The 13,087-nt window shown below is 35.2% G+C and overlaps 1 long non-coding RNA gene across 1 annotated transcript; it reads right to left on the minus strand.

Moving 5' to 3' along the window:
- Positions 1-4,563: 4,563 nt before the first annotated feature.
- LOC146738322 (uncharacterized) lies at positions 4,564-7,972 on the minus strand. The gene is made up of 2 exons (XR_014930539.1): positions 7,786-7,972; positions 4,564-6,167 (listed from the first exon to the last, which is right to left on the minus strand). It is a non-coding gene; the product is annotated as an uncharacterized LOC146738322 (long non-coding RNA).
- Positions 7,973-13,087: the final 5,115 nt, after the last annotated feature.

Below are 13,087 nucleotides of genomic sequence, written 5' to 3' on the forward strand. Positions count from 1 at the left end.
GATTCTTATTGTGCGCATGCGTGGTGCGACGATCACAACTTTTCAACTGTCAGCCGATTCAAAAGTATAACACTGAGTCATTTAACTCGTATCACGTATAGAGACAGTTACAATTATCATATCCTCGGGGGCGGAGCTACGTCACAGACGTTCCACGTTGCTAAGACGCGCACCACTGTACCATGCATTTCTATGGGCTCTTTGCGCACTGCTGTGGAACGCCAGTCGAGCCGGTGAAAATTCGAGAAAACAACACAAACTCAACTTTGAAGTAATCCCGAACAATCAAATTTATATATGTTACACACGTAGGGCTAATCTTGTTACACTGTTCAGAGGAGTCTCAACAATCACCCCCAAAGTACCGTTTTCTGCGAGTTTTGAGCCTTTGTTTTCACCGCCGCGGTTGCCAGGCGGTGAAAATGCCCGGATGTCCGCCCCCGAGGATAGTTATATCGTCTGCATTTTTAGTTTTCCATATAGCGCCCTCTATGCAGCCATGTTAAATTCAAAATATCTTGTTTCTTATTGAAAAAGCTGTCCACAAAATTCTCACTGTATTTCATTGGCCCCCTAAGCTTTTCAGAATTTCGCACCAAACAGTATTGCTGCACGGTCATAATTTGTTGACAAATATATAAATGCAGAAAATAAGTGTTTCTGAATGTCCAAGGTAATTACATTTTTCAGTTTTTACCGTTTTGTTTTTGCTGCAATCGTTTGTATCAGTGAAATGCTCGTACACATCACTCAACAAACAACACTTATAATGGTGTCGGCTTAGCATAACAACACATTTATTACACGTCAAGTGTAATTAACGAATGGAAATAAGTAATCGTATAAAACGAAATAAATAATATATTTGTTCCGCCAGACAAGAAAAATGTTGTTCAATGCAGTCAACAATAAATATTACAAAACGTTTTCAAATTTCAAGACATTCTCACCATTGAGATTGAAATCTAAGTCACTCTTATTAACCCTCGGTCAGTGTGACAGTGGCAGGTCTGTGCACTATTAATAAACATAATAAACAGACAAAGACGCCTAAAATCAATTCCAAAACTATTTAATAAACTGGAAGTTTAACAATAAAGACAAATATGTACTAGCTCTTACCGAAATCTTTGAAATACTGTTACTATTGTTCATCACTTCAGGCAAGACGTGAAACCATTTTGGCCATACAACAGCAAACAGAAATTTATTCGCATATTCAAACCCAGAAACAATAACGCTACAATGGCCTGCATACAATGGCACGGATCACTACCCAAAACCACATAGTGGCTTTCCCGCCAAAAATATCAAAATGTGAGCTTTTAAAAACAAATCACAAGACTTTCTTAATGCTGCAAGATACTCCAGACAGCTGTCAATCGACTTCATTTGAATACAGGTCAATAGTAATCGTGACGTTTGTAATAGCGTCATTGACGTCAAGAAACGAAAGAGGAATAAAGAAACTGATCTCAACTATAGATGGTCTCACTCATAATACAAGACAGTATTTATTAAAGAATGAATAATACATTTACACCCCGCCCGTGTTGGGGCATATCCCGGTGTAAATGTACTGGCTCTCATTTGAGATGTATAAAAATACACATTTGAGTGTCATTGTCTGTACCCGGTAAACAATTTACCCAAATGTATGATACTAGTATCGCTTGACCTGTTCTGCGAATGGCAGTACATTTTATCTTACCAAAAATAGAGGATTTTATTTTATTTTATTTGAAACTATCACACCATACACAATATAACGATAGACAACTACAAAAAATACACATAATTAAACACAAAATGGAGTAATAATTCATAAAGGTTAACACCCCAAGTTTGTGAAGGTGAGAGATAATAGTATTAGTGTACATTGTCATTTGGCTTACGAACTAGTAAATCAACATAAATACAAGTGTTAGTTCTGAGATTATTAAGTAACAATAAAGCAACAAATATAGAATTAAACGATTAACTTATAAGTATGAAAGTTTGCATATGACAGCAGCAGCGTAGTCAATAAGCTGATTTCACATTGATTGACAGTAAAAAAGAACAATGCTGTAACTGTGGCGTAACATATTATAGGTCATAGTAATAAGTCCGTATTGTCACATGACTGTGATTATAATGTATCAGAGCTGTCAGTCATCTTTGCGTGCTTGGGAATCAGTGTGATTATTGGATGATTGAAGATATGCCCCATTATGTGTTAAGGGATGTCTTCAGCTTTTATGGTACACCGCATTATAATTTGTATATGATATTAATAGCAACCAGTTTCTAATGTTGTGTAATTACATTTTCATAAGGTATGGACTATTTGTTTGGCCCAGGTATATGTACATCGACCTGTTTTCTTCTTTTCCTTTGCTTTCTTTATGTATATACATATGTTTATAATTTGATGTGATAGGTCTGATTTATATTAAAGGTAGAAAAAATGTTGCTCATGACCTTTTCACTCCAGTAATTGCATTTTTAATCAGTTATGATTGTGCATTAGGTCTGTTTTTAAAGGGTGTGTAATGGTGTCTTGAGATAATTCATTTTGGTGGTTTGGTAACCGATTAAAACGCATTGTGATAGTTCCATTGTATTGAAGTGTAATTGGACCATACATTGTATTGTAATGTGTTTGGGTATAGTATAATCGTGGTTAGTGTAAGTAGTAACAATGTGTTTGGGGATATATTAGTCTGGATATAATGTAATATAGCTTTTCTTAGTATTTTCTGTGTAATATGACACTTGTGAAATGAATTACTGGAATAATGACACACCCAACTATATGGCAAATATACTCGCAAATTTATTTTTACATGTGTATGTTGTGTCAAAATCTGTCTGCAATTTATTCGTTTTAGTATTCAACAGTATGTGAACTTTTTGGTTTACTGTCAATCTGATTGTTGGGAAAAACGGGAAAATAATAGAAATAATAGCAGCAGTTTCTATAGACAACACGAACACGCATTTCACCGTTAAAACCAACTAAAATCGTTGTAAAGTTGTTAATACTTCTATACATCAAAAGTACCTTGTAAGACACTGTATTTTGCACTATATGTCACCGAGCAAAATTTTGAGATATTGGAAAAAAATGGTAAAATTCCCTAAAACAGACAAACCGTTCTATTTTACTATATTTTATTGATCGATACTCTCTGAACCGAGTACAGTGAAACCATATTTTATTTTAATTCTTGTAGCATGGTATATCGAATATGTAAAAATTAAGAGAATGGCAATGTTTTTACTTACTTATGTGTTCTAGCTTAAACTGATATTCGAAAAAACAACATAACTTCTACGAGTTGATTTATTGACTGACTGTTTTAATGCTTAAACACACATAGTTAATAGTATTAAGGTAGCACAACTATACAGTTAAATGTGTTATTATCAAGCAAAAATATTATACTCGATAATAAAAACGTCAAGCGATAATAATTAATCATATTTTATCAACAAATCATTCACCCAAAATTGTCAGATGTGTGTAAATCCTTGCCTGTTGAGATAAGATTCAGCGTGGCTATTGCATGTCAAGTTGCGTTATACGTCAATATATGGTAATTCCATTGAGTGTAGCTTCCAGCAACAACGTAGATCACGACATATACATACGCTTGCAGGCAATCTTCGCGGTGTCCTTGCCTGTTTCTGGTGATAATGGCGTGTATTATGCTCATCACACGGGTTGTTTGAACATCATTAGTGTAACATCTTGAAATGAATGAGCTTGAACAAACACGAATCTGGTACTAGCGGAGCATGCGCTGTGGAGATACCTTAGGAATATGATCACATATGACTCGGGTTTAAACTGATGGAGTACGTTCGCCAATGCCGTACTCATTTTTTAATTCTCGATTAGAATTCGTTTTGTGTGGATAATCTAATGACAGTCATGTTAGAAATGTTGTGAATATTATATACAACACACGCATCTTGTTTGCTTGTTGAGATTTGCATTTCTCGATTACTTCCGGCAATTAATCAATATATATTCAAATCACTCCCACTCGGAAATATGACACCTCGACATTTGACCACTTTGCTACTTCATGCAAACACCACATAGGAATGATGAACAGTATAATGCTTGAACGGGGGACAATTTTGTCACAATCCAAATAACTTGAAAAGAAAACTAGTAATTTACCGCTATACAATACACGTTATATACACGTATATATATCTAGCTCACGAGATCACGTATGTTCGCGTAGCACGCGACACGAATTAATACGAGCACAAAATATGCAAGATAATATGCAAGTGGTCGCTATCGTCAGCATGTGGCAACACTGAGGCTAACATCAGGGCATGTGTAGAATATAAAACAGTCGAATGACGTCGATTGTTAATGTCGACGTTAGCAATAAAATGTAATCACGTATTGCAGACGGAAATACAATATTGCTTTAACAATGAAGTATAACACCATTAAAGATCGCATTAGCATACATGCAGTTATCATGCTTGAAACCGAAGCGTGTACAGCATGCCCACCTGTTACACTCGAACTGACTACAACTCAACTCATCGTAATAGTTTAAATAATATTATTTTAATTAACATATTATTTATCACATATGTCTCTACTTGTTTGCGCTAGCAATAACATTAACACAACACATCCTGATTGGAATTGTAACAGTCGCCCTGCCTTTTTCGTAACGTACAATTTTAATGAAGTATATATATAAAATATAATGTTCAAATTGTTCAGATTTTTCGTATGTTACAATTTGTTAGTAGTCACGCACTGAATGTTTGAAAAGTGGATTAGACCATTTTAGTTTTAGTGTATGGATTAATTTATTAAATAAGGTATTGCATTATGCATTGTATAATACTGTGATTTTTTTTAAATATTTCCGATAATCTAATAGATTAAAATCATTAAAAATATCTTTTCATATAGTATCATTATATTACATAAAATAGAATTTGGAAAATCCGTTTTTGGAAGAATCACGAAAAATATATTTATTTGTCACAAACAATTAACCTTGAATACTTGTCGTGAGATAATAATTATTTTATTTAAGCACAGATAATGCTACTCAGCACGAAATATATTGTAACATAATTGATATCGCTTATCAAATCAAAATCCGCCCTTCAAAGACGTATTGATCGCTTCTCGAGTTGGTCGCATCGGCGAGTGTGTGCTGAACTCGAATAGCTATCTAAATTCTTGCTGTCTGATCTGAATAGTGTTAATTCAGTATTTCCATGTACATGCCTTTAAACAATTCTATAACGTATAAATATGTGAAGCTATAATTGTGTTTTGATTCCGAAATTCTGAATTGTCAAAGTGGGTAGATAATGGTTCATGTTTTCACCACCAGACTTTCTCGCCCAAATGTTTCTGCAATTTTTTATGTTCTTCAATATTTTTGGAAATGAACCCTAATTTTGAATTCAACAAGCAAAATTTGAGTCATTTTCAGATTTTTGCTAAAAGATTTGGCTATTTTTGTACCAATGTTCTGAAGGGAAGTGCAGACTATAAACGGGACTATTTTATGAATTTGTGATGAAAAGAGGGAACTGGTGATGAAAAGGATAGTATTTGTACCGTATATTGTCAACTAAGATATATGCTTATTGTAAAATTATTAAATTAAACAAATATAAAACAAAAAAATTGCCAAGGCCCTTCTTTATGACTATATTTGGCTATACATATATTAAAACATTAATAACATGAAATCAATTAGAAAGTAATACCAATCATGCGTCAATGCTGAGAAACAAATACCACATAATACTAAATAGAACGATTCTCCAAATGAAATAGATGCCCTGAATCACAGACATGATCAATCCCCTTGGAAACAAATAGTAATAAATTGTATGAATGATTCTGCCTTTGCAACTGTTAATATTGTTTCCAAGTGTAGTGAATATAATAACGTACTATGTTAGTACTGGAATCCACTTGTGAATAGTTTGATTCCTCCTCCTATCTCCCGGCAATAATAGTTTATACACTCATAACCACTTGGGCAACTTCGCTCAGACGAGGGACTGCATGTTCTTCCCATTACGACGAAGCTTCGCTCACAGATTCCTCCCACGCAGTATCCAAAGCCCAACATCCTGCGACAATCACCGTTGTTTGAACAATGTTGTCTGAAAAGCTTAAAAGAAGGCAAATAATATAATGAATGAGTATGTTTAATTACGTATTATATATTTTCTGATTAGACGATGGATGGACATTATATAGACTGTTTTGATAAAAAGGAAGTCGTTTTATCAAAGTAAGCGAAAACGAGTATTGTGGTTTGCTCGAGCGACCACCACGGCTGTCGTCTAATTCGATGCACCATTGCAATGCAGTGGTGTGCATGGTGTTGTTCGGCAACTGATATCTTTATTACGAAGACACCAAATCAACCAAAGTCTTCACAAAGAAATATAATTTGAAAAAGAACATAATTTCGACTATCGCATGAGAGAAATTAGATGCCCCTGGGTACACATGAGTAATTCTAGTTCAAAGCAAATTATAACAATACACCGGTTCATTTTTTATTTCCGCCGCTAAAAACAGGAAAACAATGTTGATATAACAAAATAGTAATAATTTAACATTGTATAGTTTGTTTGAGCGACCGAATGCAATCGATAATCGATTAACTGTCATTGTTTGTGTTATTCTGAAATACAACTTAATTTCCATTTTGGCTTTGAACTGTCTAACTTTTAATAACACTAACAATACTATGTTGTTTTTATAGAATTAAACTATATTGATGTCATTGGCTTAGTAATAATATTTGCTATTCTTTGTTTGGAAATATACGCACAGTTACTATTGGTATTTAGACCAATCAAAACGACGCTTTCAACATGTTGATATGTTGAAATAGCATAATACATATTTTCGGTGTACCACTATCGTTTTAATGGTGTAAGTTAGCCGCAGATATTAAATCATACATACTAACGTTTCGGGATCAATGCAAAGTCATTGAATTGAAATCTCGCGTATTTTATTTAAAACATTTGTTAATGCGACTCATCTTCCCTATATAAAAAGCAATACAATATTTCTATAAATTGCGCTCTCTCGGGACGGAGCTTCTCTGTGACGTCACAGCGACGTATATGGGTGAAAGCAATGTTGCTAAATTCGACAACTGCGTCTGGACGTAGGTCATTAGTTATTTGAAGCACAGTGAAACCTCACAAAAACATAATCTTCGTTATTAAATGACTACAGATCAAAACAATATTGGGACCCATTTACGTCATAGAACTGCTTAATTACTAAAGGGTGTATTCGACAGTTTTCTTGTTTACTCTTGCGATGACTGTCATTGCGACTAATTATAGAGACGTATAACGCCCATTATGTCTTGCATACATCATAGAATTCATAGAATTTGTGAATAACAGTGTGTAGAGCACAATTTCTTAATGGTGGGTACGTATGCTAGCGGAGAGAAATGTGCCTACCCACTACACGTGTTATCATAATCAAGTTAATTTCAATAACTTAATTACCGAAATTAACACCGAATTAGTCAGAACGAAATAAACAAATTGAGTGAATATTATGCGTATTCCATATATGTATATTATGCTTATTTTCAAGATGTGTGATCAAAAAACATATTAGTGTAATAGTTAAGTATGCCAATTAACCAATCTATGATCAAATAATACACATGGACCCAAAATACACAAAATATCGCATACACCCATACATGAATGAACACAATATACGCAATTATGATTAAATCTACTCACTGATCGGCGATGTCCCAATGAACCGGTGATAAAAATGCAGAGAATCAGCGACAGTATAGTTACTTTGAGATAAGTCATTCTTACAGAATTTCTATGTTGGAGCACGGCGGCGAAAAGAACGAAGCACCCTGTCGATGAATACAACCCGTACAACTAAAGATGACTATGAGTTAACGGGAAATATTTATAGCCGTGGCAACCGGATACCCATCAGCCTCGCATTCGGCAATAGGTGAGAATCAAACCGAAGGCAAAAAAAAAACCACGCAAGAAATGAGTGATTATGCTGACATAAGGTGCCTGAACTAATCATGTATAAAATATGATGATTACCTTTTCTGTATTGACTGGGAGGGAAACAGGGTATCATATTCCATTCTCCATCTCAATATACAAATATAATCGTCTTATTATCACAGCACCTCCACGTAATAGTATTTGTATTCTCGTAGAGACGATCGAGGACACCAGCGAAATGACTAATTTATTGTAAATACATTTGATATATCATTATAGTCATATACAATAGATCAACAAAATCGTGGTGATTATAGGGACTCGGTTAATGGGAAATCTGAACTTCACATTTATAAGAGGTGAGAAAAAACACATGAAGGTACTTATAGTAGTTTTGTAGCGATTGAGGTAATATTAAAAAAATCTAAAATAGTCTTAAGATTAAAATATATATTTCATTCACAATCATTACATATATATGTACGGATTATAGTGAAATGTTAATTTGTTTGTAAATACAAAACCATGTCACGTGTCAGTAGTGTCGTATTACATGTTTATCAAAAATAATCCGATTTTTTTTTTTGTAATATGATTTTATGTCCTGCTCAAAAATACCTGATTTAAAAATCACAGATTTCCATGCTTGTGTTTGTTTTATGTCCTTTCACCATTATGTTAATAGCATATCAGTGATTTGATGATGGCATCGTTTTTACCTTGCCATGATGAAATCATTACAACTATTCTCTACATGTATATGACTCATACCACGCAATAGATGGTGTTTATTCCAATGGGAGACTAAACAAACTGTAGTTATATTGTGGTTTCTTTGTGACTGCACAATTGTATTCCCAAAAGTCATTGCCAGTTGAATAGTTTTCGTTTATGCAAGTTAAGTCGATGATACTGCGTGGTTGGATAGTCTATCTACGTTTACCGTCACGAGTTGTGTGCATACACAGGAAGTAATAACAAACTCGTTGTTTAACTTTCAAGCACTATACAAAATGATAATAAAGTGGCTCGTGTTACATTTTGTTGTGTGTGTTTGTTTAACACAATACGTACGGGAACATATAAATATGAACCGTTTAGTTATTAAAATATTTCATCTAAAGTCATATAAAATATTAGCACACGATGCACGGGTGAATCGCGCAGATTTAGGACAGAACAATATTAACTATGAATTCATTCCATTCACCCTGAGGCTAGTGAAAGCTGTGGTAGCGCAATGATTAACGATTTCCACAAACACTGCTTCTGACATTGGGTTTTATATTTAAACCAAACAATTTCATTGTCATGGAAATACGGGCGACGACGTATTGCTTTAATATTAGTAATCCTATCGAGCTACATGACTAGCTCAATATCACATCATTTATTAAACAACAACAAAACTGTATATGACATTATCATTTGATGAGATAATAAGATGCACAGAATTATAATAGTAATATTCAAATATGGTAAACGTGATTCCTAAAATAAAAGTGCCGTTTCCACCAATCAGATCAGATTCTTTGAACAAACTGAGGGATTTTCATGATGGATGAATTTATACTGCGGGAAAGTTTGTTTGATTCTTCAACTTGTAACAGCAGTCGTATGAAGATAATATGATGACAACTCCACTGTCGAACTTCCACTCATAAAATTAGCGGGCAGGCCGATTCTGCAATATATTAACGTGTACTCACCCCACAACAACGTTCAAGCCAATTACTGATTGATATTTAGTGTTGTTATTCATTGGATGTACATAATATTCACGACTGCTTGAAAATAGTTTACCGTCAGTTTATCGCATGCGATTAAAATAATAATTTACGGTTATACAGACACATTGCCAACATTTTTAGCATTCTTTAGGTTATCCTAACACTGGCAATCGGTTGTGGGTACTGTAGCGAAATACAAATTCCGGGCGTTCTTGAGATAGCGGTTTGAGAGAATTAGAAACGGTGGGGTCCACACATCTCGAAACACTGTATTAAAAACAACGCCAGGATGATGTACCTTTGCTAGGATTTATCTGTGATCGTTTGCGATTGAAGAAGTTGAAAAACCTACCAGACAATCTCAGGATGCCAATTCTCGTTAGAAGTTTTGGTGTAACATTTGTTCTTTAATGTCGATGTCAGAAATACGTACAAAGAAGCCCACTGTCTCGATAAATCCATTGGATATATTGAATAGTTGTTATTTTGAAAGCACATCAGTAAACACTATAACGAATCATAATGGAACGCCAGATTAAATCGCGGTGGTCGTCGCGCAGCGCGTGTTCGAATTTCATGTAAATAAACAATGTTTTTACACGCGTTGTATACGTCGTTATGGGTCCCATATCGAACAGGACGCGGCACGACGACCACCGCCCCTTAACCAGTCATTGGACAACATTTTAAATAGGTCACTGCCATAATGCTGTGTATCCATGCTGTAATTCCAAGCATCACTGGGAAAAATAACTTTCGTGCAAACGTCAGAACGAGGCCTGGCGTTCTGTCACTCCCAAACATCGTTTTGCTGGTTCCCGGCGTCCTTTGCGAATGACAAGTAGGACACAGATAACTTGTAGTCGCCATATTGTTCCACTCGACCTGGATTCCGGCCCAAAGGCATGTGACTAAGTGAGGTAATTTGTAAACATTTCAAGTTCCTAAACCTGTCTTTAATACTTCAATAAAGCCATGTCCATTCACTCTGCCTGTTTAGACCTCCTAATTGAGATGTTTCTAGTATTTCATATTCACGAGAGTAAAAAGAAAACTCTGTTCCGTATATAAAACGACGGCGAAGAAACCAAATAAAATAGAAAAAAGAATGCCGTAACCATTACTAGTTACCGGCCTCTTGTGGCTTGGCGCGCCATAGCACTTGAGGCGGGAACCAGCCAAACATCATTTGGGAATATCTAATGTACACATTCCTGAAAGCGTAGAATATATATTATCATACCCCTATTACAACCCCATCGGCAAATCAGATTCACGCATTTGGCGGTCAATATATTTGTGTATTGACTTCTCAGAGGTCAAATACGTAATATTAGCCTTCTGTGCTTTCCAAGGCATTATAATTGATCTAAAAACAGGTAGAATAACTGACCGTAGTCGACGCACCGTGTTGCTGGCGCTGATATCTTGAATTTCACACGGTAATCCAGGATTTGTTGACGTCGTATACCGACGTATAGTGTGTCTATTTATTTCATCAAGGTAATTTTATTACTCCCACTCGCTGTGTTCCGTACATACACCTGGGTTTCATTGAATTGTTCAATTAACCGGGAATGTGTCGTTATATTCCGTTTTATTTAAGTCCGAGTGACGAGAAAGCAGTGTGATGATTTTGCCTTTGTGCACCGTTGTCATGTTTAAACGTCTCGGCTTCTGAAATGTTACAGGCGCCCGTATCAAGTTGGTACCTACAAAAATCTTAAATGTAACCGGCAGTTTTGGAGGTGCTAAGGAATATAAACACATACGAACCATTAGAATGTGATGAAACAGATACTTGTGAATGGAGAAAATTTCCGATGTTGTCATTGAAAACTTGGGCGGGAGATATCTTACAATGAAGTCTTTTACAATTTTTTTTTTCGTCTTAATAATACAAATATTGACCCCTCGCCTCGGTCAATAATGCTCACTTCGAGTCGACAAATTTTTATATCGAACTTGACCAGGGTCAATATTTCTATAGTGTTTGACTAATGGGACGGTTGACACTACCAGGCCAATGTCTTGGCTTAGAAAATAAACTGAAAGGACGGGGAGATGAGATTACGTCAACTTGAATTCATTAATTATTGCTTGTTATGTACTGTCCCACAGTATATCTGAACAGTCTTTATTGTGTATTGTTGTGTGCTAAACCCGATTGGTTGTTTGATAACTGATTACATTGTGTGAACACAGTTCATAATACCGTTTAAACACGTACAACGTTAGGGAAAGACGATACAATACACATATGGGCTTATGATACATAAGTACTTATAATTCATATTTCGCGTTAACCAACCTTTATAAACAAAATTCAGTCATTAAAAAAATGACTGTTTAAAGATTTTGACATAAATCTGATTTGTTATGTCATTTATAAACCTTGCTATTGAACGATTACCTATTTCGATTCATCGTCGATTTTACGCAGTTTTCGTAACGCCATTAAGGCTCAAATCAACAACGTCATATCCGACTTTTCTTTGTGGTTGTGATTTTACACATCCCCCAGGCAACTAAATCCGCCGTAATCGGCTTCAATTCCAGCGTGACTATACAATTTCACGGCGGACGCCATCATTTGCCAGATTCTTTCAAATGGCGTATCATATGCACTTCACGATATTGTGTTTTTCATTCGACGCATGCGAAATGATGAATTGAGTATTAACAAACTTATATTTTTTGCGATATAAACATTATTTAATCGAATTTCTTCAATTATTAATATGTTCTGATGTTCAATAACATGTATCACCGTGACGTCATTTCGCAGAGAAATATTCCACGAATCATAGTTCGTGTGGCACATGGACTACATATTAGACGACAGGTAATCGACGAAACTGGCCTGCCAGGCATGTCTGGTGAGAAACGCTTTGGCGAATAAGAAGATTGCGAGCTTGATATGTAAGACATTTCTGTAAACACGGAAGTCAATGGTTTAATGATAACAAAATGCCTATCGTAAATATTACATTTAAATAAATGTGTCATTGCGCTGTGGCTGTAAAGTCAAACCTTTAATTTACAGTTTACCGGCATATTTAATCAAGAAAAAATGTGACTTTAAAACTATAAGTCAAAGCACAGCATTACACCATTTTTACTTTTAGCGTAAAGCGAAAATGTCGCACGCTAGTTGCCCTGACATTTGTGCGACAGTGCCTAGAATCTCAAATTTCAATTCTCCCGGGGAAGATTACGTTTCTAAATTCAAATACATAGTCACTGTTCATGTGCACTCGTTTTCAACACTACCGTACTATATTATGTTTGTATATATGCCTGTGAACTTCGTACATCTCTCAGTAAACCTACCT

The sequence above is a fragment of the Saccoglossus kowalevskii genome, chromosome 9, assembly GCF_978046115.1.
Source record: "Saccoglossus kowalevskii chromosome 9, keSacKowa6.1, whole genome shotgun sequence".
Lineage (NCBI taxonomy): Eukaryota > Metazoa > Hemichordata > Enteropneusta > Harrimaniidae > Saccoglossus > Saccoglossus kowalevskii.